This window comes from Astatotilapia calliptera, chromosome 8 (assembly GCF_964374335.1).
Source record: "Astatotilapia calliptera chromosome 8, fAstCal68.1, whole genome shotgun sequence".
NCBI classification, from domain to species: Eukaryota; Metazoa; Chordata; class Actinopteri; order Cichliformes; family Cichlidae; genus Astatotilapia; species Astatotilapia calliptera.
In genome coordinates, this window is record NC_137429.1 from 22,336,107 (window position 1) to 22,353,965 (window position 17,859).

The following is a 17,859-nucleotide window of genomic DNA, read 5'->3' on the forward strand; positions in this document are numbered from 1 at the left end:
CTGTGAGAATAGCTGTCAGTCTTCACGGCCTGCTTTGATTAGCAATTTGAAGGGCCTCGGCCCCCAGCCCTCGACTCTCCTCAACAGACACAAATCAGCCCTGACGCTGCCGCGTCCATTACTGGCATCATTTCTGGAGAGAATTGTAATGAATCTCATTTCCCCACAGCATTCACGTCTCTCTCCGCTGCTTCTCTTTCCTCTCATATAGTTTTAACACCAGTGTTGGATTATTTGCTACATTTTTACTTTACACATTCATAAACATCTGTGTTCATTCTGTTTAAGTTTGTATATCCAACAAAGTGCATTTAATTTGTGGGTGGCATGCACCTTTGATGCAGAATATCAGTCATGTCACAGACAAATGGACAAAAGCTGATAAAACTGAATAGATAGGTGGGTGAAAAAATGGATGCAATAGATCAGCAAATGCCCAGGTTCCTGGAAGGAAGGGCATGAAATAAAGTTTAGTAAATTGCTGCCATTCTTCTTAAATAGGGTAAATACTGTAAATGCTCTGCAATGTTACTAACACAATATTTAAGCCATACTTACCAGTCCGTCTACTTCACACAGTACACATAAAGACAGAAATGTTGAGGCATTTTTACAATAAGGGTTCAAATACTGTAGTTACAAAATAAGGTTTGCTTTTCAGATTCTTCTAGTTCTGCAATGCAGAGCTCAAAGACTAATGGGGCTGTCAGAGGCCACCAACAGGCCGCAATAACATGTAAGTGTAGCATAACCTCTAGTCAGGGCAAGCAGGATTCTTGACAATCAAAATAACTACACAAAACACCAAGAACAAGGCTTTCGATATATAGATAGAGAACCTTATAAACTGTATTTTTTCACTGTGAAAAGTGATGCTGGAGTGACATCTTTTATAAGTCATTTTTGGACCCCCAGTTTTGGTTTACTGAAGGGGTTGTTTTGTAACTCAAGTTACCACTGTTGCCTCACAGCAAGAAGATCCCAAGTTCAGTTCCACCACCTGGCCAGGGGCTTTTTATGTGGAATTTGCATGTTCTTGCTGTGTTTGCGTGGGTTCTCTCCGGGTACTCCAGCTTCCTCCCACAGTCCAAAGACATGCCGTTTGTGGGGTTAGGTTAATTGGTCATTCTAAATTGCCTTTAGATGTGAGTTGAGTGCATGTCTGTCTGTCTCTCTGTGTTAGTCCTACTGGCAAGACTGGCAACCTGTCCAGGGTACACCCTGCCTCTCGCTGTATGGTAGCTGGGATAGGCTCCAGTCCCCCTGAGACCCTGACAAGGATAAGAGGAAGATGATGGATGGAAGAAGGTGTTGGTTTGTAATGCCAGGGGATGTCTTTTTTTCAACGTCTGCTAAACGTCTTGGATTGACGTTGGTAGGACCTCCGTGTATGGGCTGTGTATAGTCCAAATAAATAGCTGGCTGTGGCTCAGGAGGGAATGCAGACTACTTGCTATTTGGAAGGTTGGTGGTTTGAGCCCTGGCTATCCCAATCTGCATGCCAAGTATCCTTGGGCAAGATACTAATCCCAAGTATGAATGTGTGTAAATGCTTATGTAGAAAGCACTTAAAGCATAGAAGAAAGTGAGTGTGGCATGTTGTATAGATTGCTCTGGGAGAGTAGAAAAGTGCTAAAGAAGAATCATTCCATTTATCAAATGTGGTTGTTGGGGATGTCTTTCAAAGTCAAAGTTTGACTCATTTTAGATATCGTTTTTATAATGCTTCTACACATGTAGGCTCTGTAATCTCATGTTTTTAGGGAGTGGAGGGTATGTTTCTGCCATCTCCAGGATGGCACGGGCTCTTGATGCTAAAACAAAAGTGAGCAGCTGCACCATGGATTTCAAACAGAAATGCCCCCAGCTTCTCACAGACGGTTTGCAAAATGTGCTAATCGACAAAGACTGTTAAGCAGAGAGTCCAATTCATACATGCTTCTTGTACTAATACAATACAAACACAAACTTCTTGTATTTTCCATCACAACTTCTCTCAGGGTTCTGATCAAAACACCACTCACTTCCTCTTACGAAACTTTTCACAATAAAACAGGATACTTGTAAAAATGAACCATAGATAATGCAAATGCCCTTTCAAACTTATGAAACACATTTTTTCATAACCCTGAGCTTCTGGCACGAACTGAACACCCAAAGAAGACACCACAGTAAGTTGTCTTATACTGTCAGCACTTAGAAATCTTTGTGACTCCTGTTTCTTTAACATATTTGCCACTTTACAGTGTCATAGGGCTGCCAAGAAGCCTGGCATGACTGTCATTCACCCTCAGCTCCATATGCGCCGGTATTGGCAACATGTGCACTAGAACGTGAACATGCAGAGGAAAGTCATGTTCAATGAGGAGTCCGGATTCTGCCTTACAGCAGATGGATTATAGGTGTCACGGCTGCCGAGGCGAGCCGTGTGGAATAAATGAGGATCCAATCGCAGGCAGTCGTAGAGAAGTGAAGGTGATTTATTGAACACAAAAAGAATGTGGACAAACAGCAAACGGGGCTCGAACTAAACTAAACTGGGAAACAACTAAACTACAGAGCACAAACCTGAATGAAAACGAGCAGAGGAGGATGACTATGAACAGCAGGGAGAAGACATGGTGGATACACAGACTGACACTGAGTAATACAGACGAACCGGCAACAGGGCCCTGTTTCAGGAAGCCGGTTTAGTGGAAAAACTGAGTAAGTATACCCTGAGTTAACGAAAACTCTGGGTTTTCGGTTTCAGAAAGCGAGTTCAGATGAAGCCTCAGTGAGTCACTATGACGACACACTCCGTGAAGCTAACCTGCCCCCTAGCAGGTTTACTACAACTAACCCTGACTGTCTCCGCCCCTTTGTCGGAAACCTGACAGTAGGAAGTGTCGGACATGGCGTGCCCCTTCCTTGAAGAGCCAGTAGATCGTGAAGCCCAAATTCTCCGCAGGGCTCTCCGCCGGGAGAGAGTGATTAGAGCACGTTTGGACATTTTATCATTTCCTGATGATTTTCTGTGTGAACGTCACCGTTTCTCAGCACAATCTATAATTTATTTGGATAACATCCTCAGGCCATATATTACGCATGTGACACATCGTGGACATGCTCTCAGTTCTGTACATATTATTTGTATCGCACTTCGGTTTTTTGCAAACGAGAGCTTTCTGTATAATATTGGTGACGCTGAGCACGTTTCCAAGGCTACCGTCTGTCAGGCAGTCAGGAATGTTACAGTTGCACTGAAACGTCTCCTGTACCCGTTTGTGGTGTTCCCCGGTCATAGACCCACAAGATTCATCAAAGAGGGATGCCACAAAATTGCAGGTATCAGGATGACCAAAACTTAATTTATGATGTGGTGATACTTGAACTACTACTTAAATTTTACATTTATTTTCAGGGTTCCCAGGCGTGATTGGCTGTACAGATGGCACTCACATTCCAATCATTGCTCCTTCAGTAAATGAAGGAGACTATGTGAACAGGAAGTCTTTCCACAGCATTAATGTGCAGGTACATAGTTCCCTGTAGCATGTCAAACTAACAAATTATTTCATCATAGTAATGGATGCTAATTTGTGTTCTCTGCACTGTGAAGATCATATGTGATGCTGCCAACATTATCACAAATGTGGAAGCCAAGTGGCCAGGCTCTGTCCATGACTCACAAATATTCCGTGAATGTACACTGAGCACAAAATTTGGACATGGTGAGTTGAGAATACTGTAAAATATATAAAGACCAATTGCTTCAGGGACATTTGAACTGAAGTGTATCCTTCTGTCTTAGGAGAGTTCACTGGCTACTTGCTTGGTGATAGGGGGTATCCATGTTTACCCTATTTGCTTACCCCTTACTCTGACCCTGAACCGGGCCCACAGCAGCGATATAATCTGGCTCATTGCAGGACAAGAGCCAGAATTGAAATGACTATCGGAATGCTTAAGGCCCGGTTCCGGTGCCTGCAAAGACTCAGGGTCACCCCAGAAAGGGCATGTGACATTATTGTGGCATGTGTGATTCTTCACAACATTGCCACAATTAGAGGAGAACACTGTCCTTCTGAACCAAACATCAGCAGTGATCCAAACCATGAACATCCTGACCCTCCCACGGACAAACAAGATGGAAGCGCAGTCAGAGACACCATATGTCACAATCATTTCTTTTGACCCATCACCTCAACATGTTGAAAGAAGAATAAACAGATTTTTTGTTCAACTGGCTTTATTGGTCACCTGTGTTTCCTGTACACAAAGTATTAAAAGATGTAAACCTCATAAAGTGTCTCTGTTGCTTCCTCCTCTGTAACAGCTGTCAATGTTTCTTCATTATTTTCCTGTAGTAAAGAAATAAACAACATTGCTGTTCTACTGTACACTCATAATCTGTGGAGTATTACTCACAACTGCATGTTGGTCTGGCTCAACAGGAGGCTGCACCAGATGCAGTACACCACCACCATCAACTGATAGAATATGAGGTTTATACAGGTCACTTATGACTTACAAGGGACCAAATGGCAATTAACAAACATATACCAATCACCTTACACTTCATTGTCATTATGCTCTCAAAGACAACCAAGACTGAGGGAAGGCAAAATCAGTAGGAAAATAACTTCACTACAAAATAATCCATTATGGTAAAGAGTTTATCAGATGAATGAGTAGCACTGCAAAGGTGACTGTGAAGAAAGGATGTATGCACATCATGTATTATTTTGAATTTACCCCTTATGTAGGCACTTGTGTCTTGCGGGGTTATTGACTCAGAGGATGTCCCCGCAGAGATGCCTTCGGCCACAGGGCGCCCACTGTTTTGGCTGAGGGCCAACTGCTCAGCCTCTGTGAGTGGTGGTGGTGGAGGACCCCCACCTGTTTTTCGGGCCTCCGCTTTTTTTCTGTTGGCTATAACGGGCCACATTTGAGCATACAGAGTAAGCAAATATGTACTTGTAATGTGCTCAGATAATTTCAATAAGTGCTTACAGAAAGAAAATTAATGTAGCCTCTAACTGCAATTGATTTACATGGGACAAACAGACCAAGCACTATGGCTCATAATACAATTACACCTCACCTGTTTGGACTATATTTTTATATTTCATTTTTACTTGCTGCCAGGCACGTTTGGGGCCTGTTGGGTTGCACCTGCGCTCACATCACGTCACAAAATAAAATGTATAAAATAAAAAATAAAATAACATATGATAAAATAACGTGTTAAATGGGTGGAAATCCCTAGATCAATGTTTAAATTAACACTCACGCATTGACTCTGTCGGCTATGTTTTGCCATGCATGCTCCCTTTCTTTTGCAGCTGTGGCTGTGTTACTTTTTTCCGCGGAATTTGCATGTTATCGGCATATGCTGCCATCAGAATTTCGGCCTCAAGCGCTGTGAAATACATTGACCGCGCCTTCTTTCCCTCCGTCTCCATGGTGACTCGCTTAATCTGTGCTCCGCTTATCAGGGCTTTATGTATCCTCGTCCGCGCGCTTCACTTGGGGTTGACGCAACTCCGCGTTGATTGAACTAATTGTTATCAGCCTTTCTGAAACCGAATATTCCGAGTTGGACAGTTCGGGGTTACTCAACCCTGAGTATCGTTTTTCACTCTGAGTTTTCTAAACCGGCTTCCTGAAACAGGGCCCAGGTGGTGGAATTGGAGACTGAGCTTGAGGCCGGGCGGCTACCTGAGCTTGAGGCCGGGCGGCTACCTGAGCTTGAGGCCGGGCGGCTACCTGAGCATCCGGTTGCAGTTCAAAAGAATAAACAGTCCTGGTATTATCAGAGCTGGTGTTAATTGTCTCTGGGATATGTGCACAACACTGGTCACTATATTCTTCATTTCCGGTTAATACTTGTACAGCTGCTGTTATTGTGTATATATTTAGATTTCTTCATACATTCTATATAGTTCTATATTGTGTATTTTGTTGTACAGTTATTTTATTTTCAACTTTAATTTATATATTTATCTTTATCTTATTCTTCCCAGTTAAATTTACCCTTCATTCTAATTTGTGTTGTACAGTTATTTCATTTTTAACCTTAATTTATATTTTATTCCTTCCTAGTTAAATTTACCCTTTTTAATTTTTCATATTTATTTCCTATCTTATTCATAGCCTTTTCCTTTTTTGTTCTCTTTAGGTCACGAGCAGTTGTCCAAGCATTTCACTACATATCGTACTGTGCATGACTGTGTACGTGACAAATAAAATTTGAATTTGATTTGAATTTGATATATGCCACAGTTTTAGCAGACCCTGGGTTAGCTGACATGGGTTTAACAGGTTCAGAAGAACAACAGCCCTTTGCTTTCACTGAAGTCTTAAAAATGCCAACCTGGGAGAGATCGGTTATCACGAAGGTAGGTAAGCTTTGTGAATTAGCTCCCACTGACACACCCCGAACAACCCCAGAAGAAAAAGTCTTAAAGTTCAGATTGGAGCTGTTATCCTTTTTACTCACCACAGTCGGCCGCTCTGATATCCTTGGGTCCGACTGTGGCGAGGGGCGTCGACGGCGTGAGTGCCGTTTCCCATTTGAAGGCTGGACCGACGGGCCGGGCAGGACACTCTCCGTCGGGTCAGGGAGTGAAGCATGAGTTGCAGGGTGGGTGGTAGCAGGGGGGAGAAGATGAAGCTTGTTCAGAACGAAATTCTGTGTGAGCGGGTGAAGTGAGCTGAGCAACCAGGGGAGACCAGAAACTAAGCGCTGTAGCCGAACAGCTATGCCTTGGCGGAATTCTCTCCCCTCATGCTCGAGCCATAAGTTAATTAATTTGTCTACCGAGTAAATAATGTCCTCCCGGAGCTCCTCGGGCGGGTTGACTGCTGCTGGGTCCATAGTGGCCGGTTCGTACTGTCACGGCTGCCGAGGCGAGCCGTGTGGAATAAATGAGGATCCAATCACAGGCAGTCGTAGAGAAGTGAAGGTGATTTATTGAACACAAAAGAATGTGAACAAACAGCAAACGGGACTCGAACTAAACTAAACTGGGAAACAACTAAACTACAGAGCACAAACCTGAATGAAAACGAGCAGAGGAGGATGACGATGAACAGCAGGGAGAAGACATGGTGGACACACAGACTGACACTGAGTAATACAGACGAACCGGCAACAGGCAGGAAAACACACAGGGCTTAAATACACACACCAGTAATCAGGGGATGAGAGACAAGAGGGCAACACAGCTGGGAGGAATCTGGGCTGACGGGACAGGGGAAACGTAAACTGATCACACTCACATACAACACGGACCTTCACAATAAAACAGGAAACTCAGACACATGGAACCAGACAAGACATTGAACTAAACAGACAGATTCACAAACAGATGGGGAGACACCATAGACAGACAGATACAGACGCAGACTCAGAGGCAGACCGAATATAACACAGAACCTAAACAATCATCTAGAAAATGATAACAAACTAAAAGCGCTGGGTCACCGACCCAGGACCATGACAATAGGGTCACGGTGTGGAGAAGATTCAGAGAGGCTGATTGCTGGAATAGCTTTTCGTGGAGGCAATGTGTTGATGTTGCTCACTGGAAAAACAAGGTGACGATGATTCCTTCCAGAGATCACATTTTAAGAAAGTTTGTGTAAATAAAATCACCTTTTTGTTGTTAATTTCTTTGTACTTGTACAATGACAATAAAGGGCTATCCTGTTCTATTCCATCTCAGACTACCTCCAGAATTTGGAAGTGGAGACGATGGACGAGGGATACCATCCCTTAGCAGTGTGTGACGATGCCGGTGAACAGCATGAGGAGGATGTGCCAAGCTATTGTGGCTGTGTATGGCTCTTCTTCCACATGCTACTAAGGACCCTGTTTGGTAAATGAACAAATTGTTAAATATTAGGGGTGCAACGATACACAAAATTCACGGTTCGGTTTGATACTTTGGTGTCACGGTTCGATATTTTTTCGATAAAAAAAAATGTTCATGCCTTTTTAATTTGTCATTTATTAAAATTATAAATATATATTTTAACTCAAAAGTACAGTTTTTAAATTTAACCCTAACCCTTGTGCGTGTTTTTTATTTTGACAGCGAATGCGCACCTGCGGACCACTTATGTGCAGCCCTGGTTATTTAGCTCATCATATCGCAGCCACAGAAATTCTTTTGTCCATGAAACCATAAAGCTGCACTTTCTTTTTGCCTTATAGTCTGATTTGTCATAACTTCTCCGTTTTGTGGTAAGCTTTTCTTTGGCTGTCACTTCTTCACCCTGACCTGTCTTATTTGGCTCAGCAGAACTGAAATGCTTTTACACACTCACTCACATAAGCTCAGCGATTCTCTGCGCGATCAACCTCTCACATGTTTAAGCTGCGGGAGATTTCACTTGTCATGTTTGCATAGTAAGCTAACGATTGATAAGACGATGTCAGAGGAATTGGTGCACAAATTATCATCACTCACAGATCAGTGCTGTCGCTCTCTATACACAGTTCGCACGATTGCAAAGTGAAAGCAAAAAACAAGCGCAAATTCAAACGCGACTTCAATATGTCACATATTGACAGTGGCTCACCGATGCCAATGACATAATTACCCAGCTACATTTCTGAAAGAATGCAAAAGCATTGACATATATTTTTCCTACAATAGCCCGACGGGCAGGGAAGAGATAGATTTTGGTAGCCCGACTGAAAAAATCGCTAGCTCCGGGACGTCGGGCTAGCGATATTGCAAGCCCTGTATCTGATTGAGGAATCACTCATCTTTGGAAAAGAGAGTTTATTACAGAGAAATGTCTCTTTCCAAAATAAAAGCTATACTATCCGCTTCTTCTGGGCTATATTCTCAGCAGCATAAGGAGAATCATGTGCTAACAGCTGTCTAAATGACTCGGCTAAAGTTAGTAGCATGCTTGTTGTTTTTGTCTTTGCACTAGGATGATGTCGGCGTAAATGTGCAGTCATATTCGTTGTGTTCCCACTAGTGCTTTCAGGTTAATCTCGTTGAAATGACCTTAACGCCACAACATGGCAAATCTCCGTTAACGAGCTACCGCCGATCGCTCCGTGCATGGGGCTAGACGGCCAACACGTTAACGAGCTAACTGCGCTAACACACTAGTTCACACCAATGTAATTGAGCATTGCATGGCACATCCAACATACTGTTTTACTTTAGTCCATGACTCGCTTACCTTCAGGGTCATACGTCACATGAAAACCAAAATAATTCCAAACGCCAGATCTGAATGAGGTTCAATTTGCTTGTTGCAAGCAGAGCTTAACTTCTGTCTCGCTAGCTTGCCCTGCGCTCTTCCTTCTGACTATGCTGTCTGTGTTGAGCGCTCAGTGGATCTGCGCTGGACAGTGCAGCCTAGGCGGAGTAGTCGAACGCAGATTCACTGAGCGCTCAACACAGACAGCATCGTCAGAAGGAAAATTGATAAAATAAATGGTAAATGGCCTGTATTTGTATAGCGCTTTTCTAGTCCCTAAGGACCCCAAAGCGCTTTACACAACCTGTCATCCACCCATTCACACACACATTCACACACTGGTGATGGCAAGCTACATTGTAGCCACAGCCACCCTGGGGCGCACTGACAGAGGCGAGGCTGCCGGACACTGGCGCCACCGGGCCCTCTGACCACCACCAGTAGGCAACGGGTGAAGTGTCTTGCCCAAGGACACAACGACCGAGACTGTCCAAGCCGGGGCTCAAACCGGCAACCTTCCAATTACAAGGCAAACTCCCAACTCTTGAGCCAAACAAGGTTTGGAAGGAAGATTTGGAAAGTTTTTCATGGTTGCCACATTCATTTTCCTTACAAATGTAGCACCATTTAAGGGGAAATAAACCAACTTACCAACCGTGTGATATTTATTGCCAAGAAGCATTGTTACAAAGAACAAAGAAATAATCAACCAAATACAAATTTCCTTACTTTTCGTGCAATGTTTATTATCAGGGTCATTTCTATTGTAGGAAACTTTTTTTTAAACTAGCTTGTAGCTGTGTTGTCTTATAAAGATCATAATATAAAAACAGTATAAAATGTAGGACAACACAATCCCTTGCATTTTACTGTAAAACCCCATTATATAACAGAATGCTGTATTTATAGTTCAGTAACTGTTAACAGCTCAGGAGGCAACTCTCAAACCATGGATGAGTATATGTAGCACCTATTAATGTTCCACTGAATTTTTGCAGTAATATTTGTTACAGTGCAACATTTATTAACTACATTTATCATAGACTGTAATAATTTAAAAATGATCTATATGCTGATTTTCTGTTGTTTTCTAAACTAGACACAATATAACAACATGTGAAAAAAGTGCACATCTTTGAAATCTAAGGTTTTATGTGTCAAATGTAATTTTAAAATAAAATCACCTCGTCATTACCAGATTCTAAAATTATTTATTGTGTTATCTTTTTTCCCCAAACTTAATCCGAAATACAGAGGCAGTGTGAAATACTAAGGACTTTGTAAAACCACCTTTATCACAGCAGAGTATAATGAAGACCTAACCCTTCATAGATTGATGGGCCAAATAATTTTCATCATGTCTAAAATCTTAGAAGTAAAAGAGAGCCCACTCTCTTTCAAACATTTTCTGGAGTTTAATTTTACAATTCAATAAACAACTCAACGCATGAGACATAAAGTCCATTAATTGTGTCAAGTCATTGATTTCTACTCAGCTAAGGACTTTTCTGGGCTGTAGCTGGAAAAGGTCAAGGTGTCAGCACTTCCCATTACATCAGCCAAGCTTAGAACTGTTTTTTTGCTTCAGGCATCATGTGTCAGTCTGTCGAAAAGACACAGTTTCTGTCATCTGAACTGATTTGAAGTGGAAGCTAAGTTGCAGTAGAGAGTTTTAATCTCGAGAGTTTAATAAATACATATTTAAAAAATTGACATGAAACTGCTGCCTAGCGTGTACAAATTCTTTAGTGTGGGGAATATCAGGGGTTAATCTCCATCACTCATCTAAATCACTTAACCCAATGACAATCTTAAACTGACTATCTAATCATGTTCTCATGTAAATGGAACAGAAACGCACGACCGACTGAGACTCGGGGCAGGGATGTGAGAAAATCTGTAATCTGTGTATGAGAGAAAATGCAGCAGAAGAATGAGGGATGGCTTAGTGGATGAGTGCAAAGCCTATATATGTGTGACAGAGTACATTGTGATGAAAAAGAGGCAGGAGCCTTAAAAACGCCACACACTTCAGCAGAGATTTGCTGCCTCTGCCTTAAACTGTTTCATGTGACAGTCGTCAAGTTTATTTTGTCTGAATCTGAGAACACTTAATGTGCCACGAGAGTGATCAGTAGTTTTAAATCATTGCAGATAAACTGTTAAAAACTGTCCACGTAACACCACTCAGCAATAGTTGGTAAAAACACATTTTTTTAGTCAAAGACTATACGAGGCCACTTTTTAGCTTAGTGGAAGCATCCAGTCAGATTCATGCATATACACACCACAGTGGTTATTTTGGTGTGCTACCTCCTAAACACAAGAATAACTTAAAAAGCCCTGAAATCCCTTTTTCTTATAGCAAGTATTAATGCATATGTATGCTCCAGGAGAACGTGACATCATTATAACTGAGGTTACTGGCACATTGAAGGCTTTTTGACTTTTAGACTTGGACTTTTAGAGACATACGGTGAAAGAAAATATCAGAATACGTGAAATAACGTGGCTTCCTCTTGCAGAAGGATTACTAATACATTGATAACAACATTATTTTTACACAGTTTTTGAACACAGCAGATCTAAACTAATCCTGCACTCTAATTTGACTTTTCAGAGTAACTGCATCATGAATGAGCATGAAATTAATGCAAGTTAATCAGTTTGCAGCTATGAAGAAATGTAAAGTGGGAAATGGCAGATAAAAAGCTGATCAGAAATAATTATTCAGATGTGTATATTATTAAAATTTGATAAATATGATACACAGACACAGTGATGTCACGCTGTAGTGAGTAAATGCTACTTTATTCCCACTGGCTTGTGATCCTTAAGGTTGAGCTTACCGAAGACGTTTTGTTTGTCAGACAAATGTGATTATCACCAGACTGTGGATGTAATATTGTAGTAAATAAATAATTTACACACTGTGTTTGCAGGATCGATAGAAAAAACCCCCCATAATATCCTTTTTAAACTTCGCAAATGAATTACTGGTCACAAAATAGTTCATGGTTTGGAACTAATACTATGTATTTTCTCTGCCATTAAGGTATAAGCAATCACCTCTATGTTCTCTTTAATGGGTGTGCCAAACTAAAAACTTTGCAAGACCATCATCACACGTATTAACATTTATATATTTCAAAAGAATCATCATCGCCTGTGAATGTTGTGTTATTCTCTCTGTTTGTTTCATCTTACGTTCCACGTGTGTTGCCCAAATTTAACTTATCGGTCACCAAATTTGTAACACTGATGGAACTGTCCACCACTAAATGCGTGGGGAAAAAAATTAAATGTCTTTTTACTGTATTAGATGGTATAATGTCACAGATGGAACCAGGAAACACTAAACACACAGGGCAAAAGAAAACACAACATTGACAGAAGAATTGACAACAACATGAAAAAGAACAGAGGGAAGCTGAGGACTTAAATAGTGGAGACACATCTGAGGAACACAGCTGAACAAAATCCAACAAATGAACCAAGGGAAGCAAAACTGAACACAACACACGCAAGCTGAGGGACCATCAAAGTAAAACAGGGAACACTTTTTGTATTCACACTTCACACACTACCTGCTGCAATTAGGCTACGTTCACACTGCAGGCGAAAGCGCATCAAATCCCATTTTTTTTGACCCTATGCGACCCATATCCGATCATGGTGTGACAGTGTGAACGGCACAAATCCGATATTTTCAAATCCGATCTGGGTCACTTTCGTATGTGGTACTGAATCCGATACATATCCGATGTTTTTGAAAGCGACTGCTGTTTGACCGCTCCTCTCTAAAACAGCAATAAGGATAATTATTAGGTTATCTACATTATTGTGTAAATAACAAAATAAAGCAAAAATTGGGAAACGTAAAGTCCGAAGTCTTTATATTAAGGGCCATCAGTCAAACAATACTGTTTGCTCTGGGTCTAAACAGAGCGCGTTGTGTGTGACGTCTTCTTTTGCTCATGCGGGCCGCTTTGAGCGTTCACACTAGAGCGCGTTTGCTGTCGCATTTTATCTGTAGTGTGAACGAGCAGACAAAAAAATCGGATTTGATCAAAAAATCGGAATTGAGCATTAAGACCTTCAGTGTGAACGTAGCCGTAGACTCTGCTAAAAAAAAAAAAAGGCCATCTTTCTGCATGTTTGGTGGTTCACCATGTGCAGTGCAGCTTAAATGGCAAAACAGGCTTGTCAGAAAAGTGTTGTTGTTTTTTTCTCAGCAATGATGTAAAAGAAGATGAATTTAGACAGATCAATATTCTAAACATAAACATGGTCACCTTTCCATTTACCTGTGTTCAATCAGTGCACCAGGCTTCCCATAGGCGCTGTGAGCTACTGTCATGTCATGTGGATCTGCAATGCTAAACTGCAGCAGGTGAGTGGCAGCTGCCGTAGTTGACTCTAATAAGGACTCGCTATTTCAGTAAGTCCTCCAGCAGGCTGCTTTCTCTGGAGTTAATCACACTGAACAACAGCACTGTAGCTCCTCTCTCCTCTCTGGGGTCACCACTGGCTCTTCCCTTATTATTTTTTCTGGCTCTGCTCTCTTTTTCTCCTCACTGCAGCTCCTTGTTTTTATTTAGATCTATATCTGCACATCCTTCTCATTTACATCTCACACTTCGCTCTGTTTCCCCACACACACACACTTTTCTCAGTTAATCACCCGGAGCCTCTCTGGGATGTTCAGGTTGAATGTCATTGCGCTGCATGTATCACTCCCAGGCCACCAATACACAGAACAGTTTCTTTTGAAAAGCTGGATTTAGAATTAGATTTTACACACATTCGTAGCTGGTAATTAGTTAGTTGGTTTTACAGTATTTGTTTAATCAATCGTCACTACTTTGATCCAAAAAAGAGACTCCATGTGCTCCAGGTCTGTCCAAAGCAACAGATAGTAGGATTCAGATCTTTGTCATTTTAATACATTTTGCAGTTTATTGCACAGAAGTACAAACTCAAAAGTTGAGTTTGTGTGATGATCCAGCTGCTGGTCTTTGTTGATGTGATGGTGAATTAGTGACTGAATGGGAGGGGCATAGGGTTGCGCCCTTTAAGCTCCCACAGTCAGTACATGGTTGCTGTTGTCTGTGCAACAACTTCTCCATTTTGTGCGGTTTTCACATTTTTGACCTATTGCCATTAGCTTGAAGTGATGGTGAACTGCCAGAGGTTAAAAAAAGTTAAGGTTACTCCAAACTGAAAAATAATGTACATTTCAGAATTATAATTTAAAGCTGTTCTGCAGCAATGGAGGTTGATCAAGCCTTGAAACCTGGTGCTACTAATTCCTACAGGTGTTCCAAACTTTTCTTGAACCCCCTCTGTCTGCATAAAAGCAGGGTTGGAACACATTGTGGTACCATATCCTCGTGAGCATCAGCTAAACAGTGCTGTACTGTGTGTTGCTACAAAACTGGTGAGAAAAAGGCAATGGAAGAGAGGCTGTTCACATGACAACAGCTTAATAGTGTTTGTAGTAAACAAGTCCCAGTTTCAACTCTGAAGAGAAGACTTCAAGCTACAGGTTTGACAGGATGAGTTGCAGCAAGAAAGCCATTACTAAGTATTTGTACTATGCTTTCATTTCAGAGTGCAATGAGACATTAAAAGCATAACTTCTGATAAAAAACTGGGTTGTTTTCAAACTTTTGACCAGTGGTGTATGCCTTTGGAAAGCTGAGTAGCTCCCAGAAAAAGCCATATCACCAAGCATAAATTACTGCAGTGGCCACTTTATAACTCTCTGTCAGGACAACAGAGCTCTAAAAACATGTTAACATGGTCATGATAACGTGCTGAAGAAAGTGATTAGCGTGACTTTGAATCAAGCACCTTAAAGTAGATGGGCAACAGCAGCAGAAGAGCACATCAGGAGTCACCGCTGTCAGGAAAGAACAGAAAACTGAGGCTTCAGTTTGCACAACAGAAAACTGAAAACCTGCTGTGGTGAGATTTCTGATGCAAAAACATCACAGAATCCTTGCCTGACGGATCGGTGATCTTGTCTACTTTCTCACACTGTGTTATCTACTGTACCCAACATCCCTCTGACATCACTGTATTAATGAATGCCAGTGACTCCGAGTACAATCTGATTACTTCTCTGCAATCTCGCTCTCACCAAGCATCTGAACGAGCGCTTCCCTCCAATTAAACTGAGAGCTTAGGGCTGTTTGGGCTCAACCAGTCAATTAATTGATGCTTCCATTGTAATAAGCTTGCTTTCATATTGCCCTTTCATCATGTCCATTGAGCATTATTCACTGATCCTGCATCAGATCACTGAAACAAACAGTGATCTGAGGTTTGTGATTAAAAAACAGAAATATAATATTAGATGGATTTGACACCTGTGATATATGCATGTGTTGTTCTGATGTGGAGTGACTGTGCTTCTCGGGACTATAATATCAAGCTTTTCTTTTTTTTAAAAAAAGAAAGAAAAGTCAATTGTGTCAATTGTGGTCCATACTAATGACGGTCCGATGATGGAGAAAGCGGAGGGCCGTGCCTTCATATTCATGCTTTGAGGTAAAAACCAACATCTGTGGAGTTCGACAAAAACATCGAAACCAGGCCATCGTGAGTGCATTACATAACTCTGCCTCACACAGTTTAGCTGTCCCAAGGTTATGTTAAAAGACACCGACCTCGATTATATGATGTCCAGTGGACCGTGAGCCCAGCTGTCCCTCCCAAAGCGCAGTCAGATCCTGCTAAATTCATCATGTCAGATTACATTTTCTCTGAGAATTAGAGAAGTTTTTGCCTCCCTCAACACTGCCAGTTTGTCCTGTAGATGTTATATCTTCCAGCATCTTTTTTTTTTTTTCAGGTAATACACAATAACCTCCTTTTTCTTTCTTATTTTTTTAGGGAGGGGCAGATTTGGACTCAGCACTACATGTATGAAAGACGAAGGATGAGGTTTGGGATTGTCTTGCTGAAATAAGCAAGACCTTCACTGAAAAAGGTTGTCATCCATTCAATTTAATTCAGTTTTATTTATATAGCGCCAAATCACAACAGCAGTCACCTTAAGGCGCTTTAAATTGTAAGGTAGAGACCCTACATAATAAAGAGAAAACCCCAACAATCACACGACCTTTGAGTTAGCACTTGGCAGTGGGGAGGAAGAACTCCCTTTTCACAGGAAGAAACCTCCAGCAGAACCAGGCTCACAGAGGGGCATCCATCAGCTCCGACTGGTTGGGGGGGTGAGGATAGGATACAAGTTGTGGAAGAAAGCCAGAGATCAAATAGATATTTTATTCATTTATTTATATTTTGGCTTTTTTATACTGTGGTGTAGCTAGCAATAATATCAAGCAGCAAAAAGAAGACTTTAGTTTGAAACGTTTGCAAACCATTCTCTGTGACCGCGTCACTCTCTTGTCGTTTGTGCCTCCACGCTCTGTTTTCCTTCAGACGAGCAGGTGTAGAGCAAAACAGTGTGTCTATTCTCTCAGCACCTTTCTGCCTCCCATTTTCCTCACTGATCCCCTCTCCGTCTCCCCCTGCCCACCCAAATGTCAGCCCTCACATCTTCTGCTATCAAAGGCTCTGCAGTCGCAGCAGGATCCACCCAAACCTGACTGCTCCTCTCACATCATCCAGCTTCACACGAAAACAAGTGAAGACAAAGGAACAATGAAAAAATGAAAAAAAAAAAGTGTTTGAAACACACGATCGGTTCAACATTACGTGTGTTGTGATTTGGTTTTCTGTAATTTTGTGGCTCAGCGTGATGTAATAAAGCAGCACTGGGACGCTTCAGAGGCAATCTTCATGTTAAGTCATCATCATCATGAAGCGCCTGGAAAATAAAATCCTTGTTCTGGTGACACCACCACACAGAAACACAGACATCCATTCTGTGATACTGTGATTTTGCAAAGTGCTGTTTTCCCAGTACATAATTTCATCAACTGTATAACGGGGGGTCAGTTATAGACTCCAAATATACTGTCTATGCAAGTATATACCCTATGCAAGCATCAGGTTAGCCCCCCTTTTACCATCAGAACTGCCTTAATTCTTCATGGCACAGATTAAACAAGGTTCTAGAAACATTCCAGAGATTTCTGTCTATATTTGCATGATAGCATCGCACAGTTGCTGCAGATTTGTCAGCTTTCGCGTTCATCGTGTAAAATTTCCTGTTCCAACACATGAAAATGCTGCTCTAATGGACTGACATGTGGTGACTGTAGAGGTTGTTTGAGTGCTGTGAACTCACCGTTATGTTCTTAGTTTTCTTTTTATAGCTGCCACTAGGTGGCACCTAGTGGGGTCATCTGCTGCTCACGTCCTTTGATGGTTGATGTGCTGCGCTTTCAGAGATGCTCTTCTGCATATCTTGGTTGTAACAAGTGTTCTTATCAGCTTGAAGAAGTCTGGCCGTTCTTGTCTGATCTCTGGCATCAACAAGGCGTTTTGTCCCAGAGCACTCACTGGACATTTTCTCTTTTTCAGACAAATGTCTGTAAACCATAGAGATGTTTTTATGTGGGGCAGTATATCAGCACATGTGACACTAGCAACCATGCTACATTTAAGCTCACTTAAACTTCAGCGGGTCATCGTATTCTTGATCATGTCTACATGTATACTGTAGTTTCC

The 17,859-nt window shown here is 41.7% G+C and overlaps 1 long non-coding RNA gene across 1 annotated transcript; it reads left to right on the forward strand.

Annotated features, from left to right (window-relative positions):
• Positions 1 to 3,167: 3,167 nt before the first annotated feature.
• On the forward strand, positions 3,168 to 4,229 carry LOC145430448 (uncharacterized). The gene is made up of 3 exons (XR_013911022.1): positions 3,168 to 3,516; positions 3,602 to 3,713; positions 3,794 to 4,229. It is a non-coding gene; the product is annotated as an uncharacterized LOC145430448 (long non-coding RNA).
• The last annotated feature ends 13,630 nt before the right edge of the window (positions 4,230 to 17,859 follow it).